This window comes from Bos indicus, chromosome 15, assembly GCF_029378745.1.
Source record: "Bos indicus isolate NIAB-ARS_2022 breed Sahiwal x Tharparkar chromosome 15, NIAB-ARS_B.indTharparkar_mat_pri_1.0, whole genome shotgun sequence".
In the NCBI taxonomy this organism is placed as follows: Eukaryota; Metazoa; Chordata; class Mammalia; order Artiodactyla; family Bovidae; genus Bos; species Bos indicus.
The window spans coordinates 34007695-34018345 of NC_091774.1; positions in this window are offsets into that span (position 1 = coordinate 34007695).

The window sequence follows — 10651 nt, forward strand, 5'->3', positions numbered from 1 at the left end:
AAATGTTTATTAGTCACTTTCTGTGGACGTCCGCCATGATAGTAGTAGCTTGTGAAGTCAAAGTTGCTCAATCGTGTCTGACTCTTCGCGGCCCCATGGACTATACAATCCATGAAGTTCTCCAGGCAAGAATACGGGAGTGGGTGGACTATCCCTTCTCCAAAGGATCTTCCCGACCCAGGAATTGAACCGGAGTCTCCTGCATAGCAGGCGGATTCTTTACTAACTAAGCTATCAGGGAAGCCCAGCAGTAGCTTGCTGCTGCTGCTGCTAAGTCGCTTCAGTCGTGTCCAACTCTGTGCAACCCCATAGACGGCAGCCCACCAGGCTCCCCCGTCCCTGGGATTCTCCAGGCAAGAACACTGGAGTGGGTTGCCATTTCCTTCTACAATGCATGAAATTGAAAAGTGAAAGTGAAAACACTCAGTCGTGTCTGACTCTTAGGGACCCCATGGACTGCAGCCTACCAGGCTCCTCTGTCCATGGGATTTTCCAGGCAAGAGTACTGGAGTGGGGTGCCATTGCCCTCTCTGAGCAGTAGCTTAGAAAATGTAAATACAACATCATCTGCTTTTAAGACTTTCAAACCTCATGATATTGGCATGATGTTAAATGCTAATAGTCTCTGTGTCCCTCTTCTGTCACTCCCTCCAATCCTTTCTTCACTAGCCAATGTGATGATTCAAAAGTACAAATCTGATTGTTAGTCCATGCTTAAAATCCTTTGGCAGTAGGTTAAGTTACCCTCTCTGCCAGGAACATTCATTGCTCTTGCCACTTCTCATTCTGGCGCTGGCTTCCAGTTTTCAGCTAAAACAAATCACTTCCTCCTGGAAGCCTTCCCCTGATGCCCCCAGGTGGATTAGGAGCCCTGCCCTTGTGCTACCATACTTCTGACATCATCATAGTTTTCTCACTACATTGCAACTGCCTCTTTAATCATTTGTCTCCCTCTCTAGGGGCTTCCCTTGTGGCTCAGTCAGTAAAGAATCTGCCTGCAATGCAGGAGATCGCCTGTAATGCAGGAGACCCCAGTTCAATTCCTGGGTCAGGAAGATCCCCGGAGAAGGAAATGGCAACCCGCTCCAGTATTCTTGCCTGGGAAATCCCATGGACCCCAGGGAAGCCTGGTGGGCTACAGTCCCTGGAGTCGCAAAGAGTCAGACACCACTTAGCGACTAAACCACCAGCACTCCCTCTCTCAACTGTAAACTCCACAGAAAGGAGGACCAATGATCTTTCAAGCATCGAGTTCAATGTCTGGCACATAGTAAGGTCTCAACTATTGAGTAAGTGAATAAATAAGAGCATACGTGAAAGAAGAGCCATTCAGATGATCAAGCCTGGAAGATTTTTCTTGGCTTGGGAAAGAAGTGTTTTCCACTGCGTATAAAATGGCATGAAAGTCAATCAATGCCTGGTCACCTTTCCAATTCACTATCAAATGGGGCAGAGAGCCGACCTGGCAATCAGATAATAAGCTATGGGGAGGGCAGTGGTTGCTATGACAACCTGTAAGCTTATTAAATACCACAAATCTCTGGTGCAAGAAGGGGCTGGTGGTTTGCAGATTCAAGGAGGTTCAAGATCTGCAGGCTCCAACCACCTGGTCCAAATAGTTCATCATGTTTTTTAGAATTCTAAGGCTGGTAGAAACTTAGAGATTTCTTTTTATTTTTAGTTATGTCCTGCAGCATGTGGGAATCTTAGTTCCCCAACTGGGGGTCAAACCATCACCCCCCGCACTGGAAGCACAGAGTCTTAACAACTAGACTGCCAAGAAGTCCCAGATTTCTTATTTTTGTAGTCCTTGTTTTACACATCAGTTCCAGAGAAGGTAAGTGATTTGCCCAAAGTCACACAGCAAACTGTTGGCCGAGCTGAGGCTAGGAAACCTGAGTCTCTCCACATCCAGTGAAGTGTTAGTGTTTCATGACTCCCAAAGTTGTTGAGCCCTTTGACCAATGTATCAGTCACAGGAGGGTATACAGAATTTCTCATTAAGTTTTTTATTCTCTCAAAACCAATCACTTTTTGAATTGTTACCATATCAGTTACACAACTAGATGCTGCAGAAAACAGGAAACTTTCTAACGCAAGGTTCTTGACCCTCATTTGCTGGGAAATGGGGAAACTGATTTTTTTTTTTTTTTTTTTATGACACCAAAGTACCACCCCACAGATTACTTGCTGTCTACAGACAAGGAACTATAACTCTATATTGGTGCAATCAGGCGGTCAACTCTTCAATTCAGTGATCAATTTTAACATCCCTAATGGTGGGACAACTAGACATTACCTGTGTCCTTGCTGTGATGTCCTGCCAAATGCTTAACCTGAATTCAACCAGGTTTAGATCCGACTTTAAGTTTCAGAAAATACAAAAGGACCCAAAGGTAAGCTAAACCATACTGCATAGAAGTGAGATAAATCCAGGTGATTCAGCATTCCATGGGACAATTCCCCATTTCCTTCAACAAAACAATGCCATGAGGAAAATAAAAATAAAATGAGTACTGAAAACTTAAGACACAAACACGATCTGTGGTCCTTGATTAGATCCTGCTTTGAACATACCAAGCATAAAAAACTCTTTTAGAAAAATGGAAAAAGGTAACTAAGTCTTGGAGACCAGGGCAGGGAAGAAGAAATAAATATGACAAAAGGCTAATAACCAGTAAAATTTAGTGAGCAATATATGGAAATTCCTTATAGTTTTCTTTGTTCTAGTTGTTGAAAATTTCCATAATAAAAAGAAAGAAGAGCAAAAATACCATTCAACCATAAAAAGAAAGTTAGACAACAGTAAAAGTTGTGTATGTTCAGTATTCAGTGTCCAGAAAGCATCACAAAAACATAAACCAAAAGCTATCTAGGAGTCCTCTAGACTCCTAGGGGGGGAAAAATAAATCTCTTGGCCTGAGGTAGTCAAGGAATACTTCCTGGAGGAGGTGGGACTTTGGATGACTGAAACTGAAACATACAAGAAGGTCAGTAATCCTAGCATAACCAAGACGATGGCGAGTTTAAAGACACATTCACCGCCACTCTACTCCCACTGTGGGCTACAGGCGGGGTGCTGGCAAGTCTAATCCTCAGAGGTGCCAAGCCCTATTGCCTAATTTGATATTAAAAGACCATACTCTGTTGGTCCACAGCGAGAGCCAGAGCCAGACCTCCTGCTGCGCACCGCCGTGGGCCCCTAGCCGAATAATCAAAGCTAATTACAAACACAAAGGGATGCTCATTTGCAAAGAAATGACCTCCAGCTACTTGTTGCACCAGCCAGAGGTCATCTCGGCCCAACCCAATTAGTGCTTTCCCGAGAGATTCCCAGGGTGTCCTCACCCATCCAACCAGCAGGTCCCGCTGAAGCCCCGGCCAAACCACCCAGAAGCCTTTGAAAGCCAGAGGGGTATATTTTCTCTGAAGCTCAATGCCAACTGGTTTTACCAACCCTTATCCCTTAAGAACAAACTCAGTGAAGCCGCATCAAGCAAAACAACAGGCGACTGGATGATGCTGCCATTTAAATGCTCTGACTAATGCAGTTTCTGATTTCTCTTCCAAATTAAATGCATTTCACTCGGTACGTTTTCAACAGACGTTACTCATCTGCCCGATTAATGAGTTGCTGTGAAAGCTACTTCGCGAGCAATTTAAAACAAAAGCACCTCAACGTGACTGCGGCTCCGCTTCCCCCTCTCTCTCTGTCCTCGCCTCCCTTTCTCCCTCTCCCTCCCCAGGGCAAATGCATCACCGCCTGAAGACGGGAAGCTGGAGTCGGTGAGGGTTCTCTTCTGTGTCACTACGCTACATTAGGAATAAAACCTTCCACTTAAACACTTAAATGAAAACATCGAGAAACTAATTTACTATTTGCAATCACATGATTTAAGCCGAAGCTGCCTTAATTTCCTTCCCATTTTGCTTCATATTCAATGTGAGCGCACACTAGATTGGTCTATGAAAAGGCTGTCTTCAAATCACAACACTTAAGACCTCTTTCATTTTCTTTTTGATTAAATAATTGAAATTCCTGTCAGGGCCTGCACTTTACCGATGCACAGATTTGGTGTGTGAGGATAAAGACCACTTTTTCTTTGCTGCCTGGCTCTTAAAAGCCGGCGGGCTTTACTTCATTAAGGGGCTGATAAAATGGACCCACGCTATTCACCCATTTCGCAGAAATTTCCTGTGCCCATTAAGTGATTGTTTGAGACAAACTGTGAAAAGCATCTCCTCTCATTTAACCATCCTCATTCATCGGGGAGGCTTCCCTTCTGGTACAGAGAGCTCAGCTTCTGCCATGCCAACTTCATCCATTAGGAAAATAAAAGCAAAAGCCCATGTGTATAGGTACATATGGACACAAAACACACAAAAACCAAAGTGAAATAAGGCACAGAAATTTTCATTTGCTTCAACTAAAGAAATGTGAGGTTATTTCCATTCTGTGACGGGGCCATGGCAGGGAAACCCCAGACCAACAGCATGGCCCAGGCTGGCCATGAGCTCCTTGAGGTTGAAGTACACGGATCCTGAAGGAAGAAGGGAGCCCATCACTCAGAAGAGAAGCTACCCCACCGCCTCTGCAGTCCCATCATGCAGTGAGACAGAGACTGACCCGGACAGCAGCAGCTATTTATGTGGTCTCCATGATAAATGCCCAGTCTTAAAATGTGTGTCTGTCTTTAAACACAAATCACACATCCTCTTTCATGAGGCTGATCATCAGACACACCTGGACGTTCAACCCAGCTCTCCCTTCTTGTGTGCCCTTGGGTATGTTATCTGGGACCTCTCAGAGTCTATGTCTCATCTGTAAAATGGGGACATAAATAAATGGTCCCATCTCTTCACAGGATGGTTGGGAGATTTAAATGAGACAGTGCACAGAAAGTGGTTGGTGGGTCCAGTGCCTAATAAAAATTAGACAATACTGTTATGTACTTCTGTATATGCATATCAATGTAAGGCCATGTTCACATTCACTCAAATAATGTACTTTCAGAGAACAGATGATCTTAGTCACATTTACCCATAATAAAAGACAAGCAAAAACCTATGTCTGGGTACAGCAGAAGAACCATATGCTACACACACACACGTGTGTGTGCCAAGTAGCTTCAGTTGTGTCTTGCTCTGTGTGACCCTATGGACTGTAGCCCGCCAGACTCCTCTGTCCAAGGGATTCTCCAGGCAAGAACACTGGAGTGAGTAGCCATGCCCTCCTCCAGGGGATCTTCCCAACTCAGGGATCCAATCCAAGTTTCTTGCATCTTCTGCATTAGCAGGCAAGTTCTTTACCACAGTGCCTCCTGGGAAGCCCATGTATATACATATATGTAATATGAACGCAATGGCACCCACTCCAGTACTCTTGCCTGGAAAAGCCCATGGATGGAGGAGCCTGGTAGGCTGCAGTCCATGGGGTCGCTGAGTCGGACACGACTGAGAGACTTCACTTTCATGCATTGAAGAAGGAAATGGCAACCCACTCCAGTATTCTTGCCTAGAGAATCCCAGGAACGGGGGATTCTGGTGGGCTGCCGTCTATGGGGTCACACAGAGTCAGACATGACTGCAGCAACTTAGCAGCAGCAGCAGTATAATTTTATAGCAGGAAAGGGCCTTAGCAGACATTTGTCCAAACTCTACCCAGAGTAGGCCTTCCACCTAAAAGACGTGAGACAGTGTAACAACTCCCTCCTATGAAGTCTCAATTTACTTCTGTGTAACCTGTACAACTGATTCCTGTTCTGAGCATAGAATCACATAGAGGAAAACTGCTACAGAAAAGCTTTTCAAACATTAAACAAACAAAAAAAAAATTAAAAGCTCTACTGTTTTCTCTGAGTATTCTCCTTCCCAGAATAAATATCTCAGAACCAGCGCTGCTCCTTGTAACATCATTTTTTAGCCATCTCACCGCTATGGAGCTCTGAACTTTAAAACAGAACCTGCCTTGAATTGAACATAATATTCCAAATGTGGTATGAATGATGCTGTATAGAAATACACATTGTATTATTTATTGATAAACTAATTAATCCAACACTTATTGACAAAAAGTCAATCCAAATCCTATTGACTAGCAGAAACTAAACTAGTCACATATTTGGACATACTGAGTTGGCCAAAAACTTCGTTTTTCCATAACCTCTTAGCAAACCCCAACAAACTTTTTGGCCAACCCAGTAAATATTAAACAGCATAATAAATGCTATATGTAAAAGATCACCTCTTAGCATGTTGTCTATAGTTAATAATATTGTTTTGTGTCTTTGAAAATTGCTAAGACAGGAGATCTTAAAAGTTCTCATCGCAAGAGAAAAATCGTCACGAAGTGTGGCAGTGGGTGCTAACTGGACCTGTTGTGGTGATCACTCTGCAATATATACAAATATGGAATCATTTCATTGTACACCTGAAGCTAATGTTATATGTCTATTCTATTTCAATGAAAATATAATAAAATATTCTACAAAACATAAAGGTTGCCTCTTGGTCGTGCATGTTGAGATCTTCCATGGCCAAGCACTCATTGTGCGGATGTTGCTCTCAACCCAACCATGCTTCCTGGGTTTCCTCACTTTGTTTGCAGTTGCTATGGGCTCAGGAACCACAGACTCATTTTTAGTCTCCACCCAAAGAATAAAACAGAAAGAGATGCATGTCTCTCAAGAAGTTCCTCCACACTTCTCAGCGCCATTCAGAAAGATCTCGGTGCCAGGCACTGCTTTGTACTGTTGCCCAGTCATCCTTTTCCGTGGCAACAGCACCAGCAACTGAGAATGAATTCCAGAGTTAAAGAAGAAAGTGGAGCGAGCATGAACAAGTGAGACCTGTGCAGGCCCACACTCTCACCAGCCAAGGAAGCTTCTGTGGGAAGTGACTGGGAAGGGCAGGCGTTCGGATGGAGGGCAGAGGGCTTGCACAGCCTGGCAGGAGGGAGGGGCATACGGCCCAGTGGCAGCCACCAGGGGTGGTACCAATGTAGGCCTGCCTGGAGGCCAGAGGAGAGATCAGATGCTACTTAAAGATCCAGCAGGAATTTCCTTTCTCTAAAGCAAAACTAGGGGCTTCCCTGGCAGCTCAGTTGGTAAAGAATCTGCTGCAATGTAGGCGATGCAGTTTCAGTCCCTGGGTCAGGGAGATCCCCTGAAGAAGGAAATGGCAACCCACCCCAGTATTCTTGCCTGGAAATTCCCATGGACAGAGGACCCTGAAGGGTGACAGTCCCTGGGGTCTCAAATGAGTCAGACAGGACTTGACCAAACAAGGACAACAAAAGCAAAACTAAACCAAGCTCATGCAGAGTAAGGGAAGCTCACTGTTTATTTTCCAGCTGTCAAGTTCAGGCAAGGACCCTGGCCTTCTCACTTCCACCCTGAAGCCTGGGGAACACCCTGAACAGCCTTCCAGCCTCAGACCTCAGGCCTGCTTCTCCCCCTATGCTCTTCCTCTTTACTGTGCCCTCTCTCAAGGACACTTCTCAGTGTGTACGTCATTGTATTGCCATTTCTGAGCCTGCTGCACAGCTCAGCAAGTAAGAGATACTAGCCATGCAGACCCATTGCCGTGAATTCTGAGGTCACTGCTTCAGGCAACAGAGAAGACTCTAGTTTGTCCCATGAATAGATCCATGGAGGAAAAGCAGAAGAGCCAGGATTGGTCCTAAAGCCACCTCTGCCTTGCCAGGTGACCTCTTCCTGAGGCTTAGTTTCCCTGTGAGGGAAATGAACCTAACCTCCCAGTGCTGTACATGAGCTGCAATGAACTGGGAGATGGAAAGGTGCTTGGAATGCTTTGAAGGGTCTCCGGGCACACCAGTGAGCGTATAGAAAAAGCAGGCAAAGTAAGGTGACGCGGACACTGCCACTTAACCAGTGGAACCAAAGCACCGGAAGTTGCACTCAGAGAAAACTGGCTCCTGCCACCCCAGCGTACAAGGCCACAGCCGATTTCCCTGTGAGCCCTGTGACACTATCTAAAATTTGATCTGATTTCCTTCTATCTGAAATGACTTCAGGGCTCTGTCCTTGGAAACAGATAAATGCATTAGATACAGAGTTCCCAAATGCTGTGGACCAGCATTTAGGAACACAAGGATTTTACTAATCCCGCCACACAAGGATTGTACTAATTAAGATGAAAAGATAACAATAGGTACCCTGGAATGAATCTTTCACAGAGTTTAATTTCTTTTACTTAAAGAGTTGAGTTATATTATTGGCACATCAGCTCCAAGAGGACAAGGACTCTGATGTTCTCATTTTCCGTTTTTTTCACCAACGCCTAGAATACAAGTATGAAATGGGCACTTGATAAATACTCACTGAATGAAGGAAGGAAGGAATTACTTCCTTTCTATTCTCCTAGCATCAAAATATCCTTTCTTGGGCTTCCCTCGTGGCTCAGTGGTAAAGAATCCACCTGCCAATGCAAGAGACACGGGTTCAATCCCTGATCTGGGAAGATCCTACATGCCAAGAAGCAACTAAGCCCATATGCCACAACTATTGAGCCTATGCTGTAGAGCCCAGGAGCTGCATTTACTGAGCCCTCAAGCCAGTATACATAGAGTCCATGCTCTGGAACAAGAGAAACCACCATGATGAGAAGCCTGTGCATTGCAATGAAGAGTAGCCCCTACTCACTGCAACTAAAGAAAAGCTTGCACAGCAACAAAGACCCAGCACAGCCAAAAATAAATAATAAAGATAAATAAATAAAATTATTTTTAAAAATATACTTTCTTCAATGAAATGGCATGAGTAGTGTCAGAGTATTTTTAAAATATTTTTCCTTGGAAAAAAATCAAAGTATATAATTATCTTTAAAAGGTTCATGAGACTTCCCTAGTGGTCCAGTGGTTAAGAATCTGCCTGCCAATGCAGAACACATGGTTCAATCCCTGGTCCAGGAAGATCCCACATGCCATAGAGTGACTAAGCCTGTGCCATAACCACTGAAGCCCGAGTGCCGTAGAGCCCAAGAGCCACAAGAGAAGCCATCACAAAGAGAAGCCTGGGCACGGCAATGAAGAGCAGCCCCCACTTGCTGCAACTAGAGAAAGCCCACACCCAGCAATGAAGACCCAGAGCAGCCAAAAATAAATGAAACTTTAAAAAAATTTTCTTTAAAGGTTCATGGATCTATTATAAGGTTGGGAATCTCTGGACCAGATGATCCACCAAAGAATATTCAATCCTATGCTCCATCAGATGCTGAGTGGATACATACCCACCATCCTTAGGTCACATCCCAGCAGAGATGTTTCCTTTCTGAGATCTTAGAGGTGGGGGGATCTGGGTTCAGATACGGAAAACTCATACTAGCCTTATGACAATGAACAAGCTGCTGAAGGCTGTTTTCTCCTCTGTAGAACGGGAGTCATGCTACTTGGTTTTTGTTTCGTTGAGAGAGTTCGTGGGTTTTCAGCCCTGTGAAGGAAGGGCTTCTCTTCCTGTGCTGGCCTCTCCTGTTGCAGAGCACAGGCTCTAGGGCGCTCAGGCTTCAGTGGTTGCAGCTCCCGGGCTCTAGAGCACAGGCTCAGTAGTCGTGCACAGGCTTAGTTGTTCCTGGGCATGTGGGATCTTCTCGGATCAGGGACCGAATCTGTGTCTCCTGAATTGGCAGGCAGGTTCTTTATCACTGAGCCACTAGGGAAGCCCTTAGATCATTTCTTAATCGAATCCAGGCAGCCAGATCCTGTACAAGTTTCTTAAAATTTGACGAGGCAAAATTCTGGGCCTGTTCTGAACCGTGTAGGCCATTGGGCTACAAGTTGTTCATTCATGACAATGCCTCGTCAGTATTTCTAACCAATCCACAATATCTTGAACATCACTCATTTCTCCAGTAAAAAAGTCATTTCTGACACCAACTGCGCATATTAACAAAACTCTGATGTTAATAGGAGTTAAAGATCATTAAAGTGCTTGTAGCGACCACTTCAGGGGTACGGACTTGTGATTAGAGATTTTCAAATGCTAACTAACCAACTAAAGAGTGCGAGATATACCATATTCTTCATCCTGAAGTAATTTTCAATAAAGACAATGTAATAGCTCAACACAACATCTACTTAGATATCCCAAACCTTTCATTATTATTATTGAAGATGTTATTGATCCATGAAACCCAAAAGGCTGAAAACCACTCCCTCACAATGCTCTTTGTGCAAGGCTATGTAGGTAGACACAAGTCCCTCCAAAGGGAAACAGGTCTCTGGCACTCAGACTGTTCCTGCATGTGATCTGTGGCCAAATTTTAATGAAAACTAAAGTTTCCAACCACTTTTCCCAACTGACAGAGGATGGGTTAGAACAGAAGTCAGCCTAGAGTCCAGCCTGGGGGTGAGCTGCATGATTGCCAACCAGAGTTTGTTCTTCGGCGAGTTTGTGTGTATAAGAATGCACAAGTTGCAATTAATTCCCAGCGAAGTCACTCCTCAAGTTAATTAGAAATGCAAAGTGTGAGTCTAAATGTTATGAGATTATAAAATGGCTTAATAATGGGAACAATGAGATTGAAGCATATGCATTCTGGCCATGTAAATATTTCATAACAGTGCCAATCTGATTTCATTTGCCTAATCATGCCATTGATATGCAGTCACCAGCCTGCAAATAGAAAGGCTGAA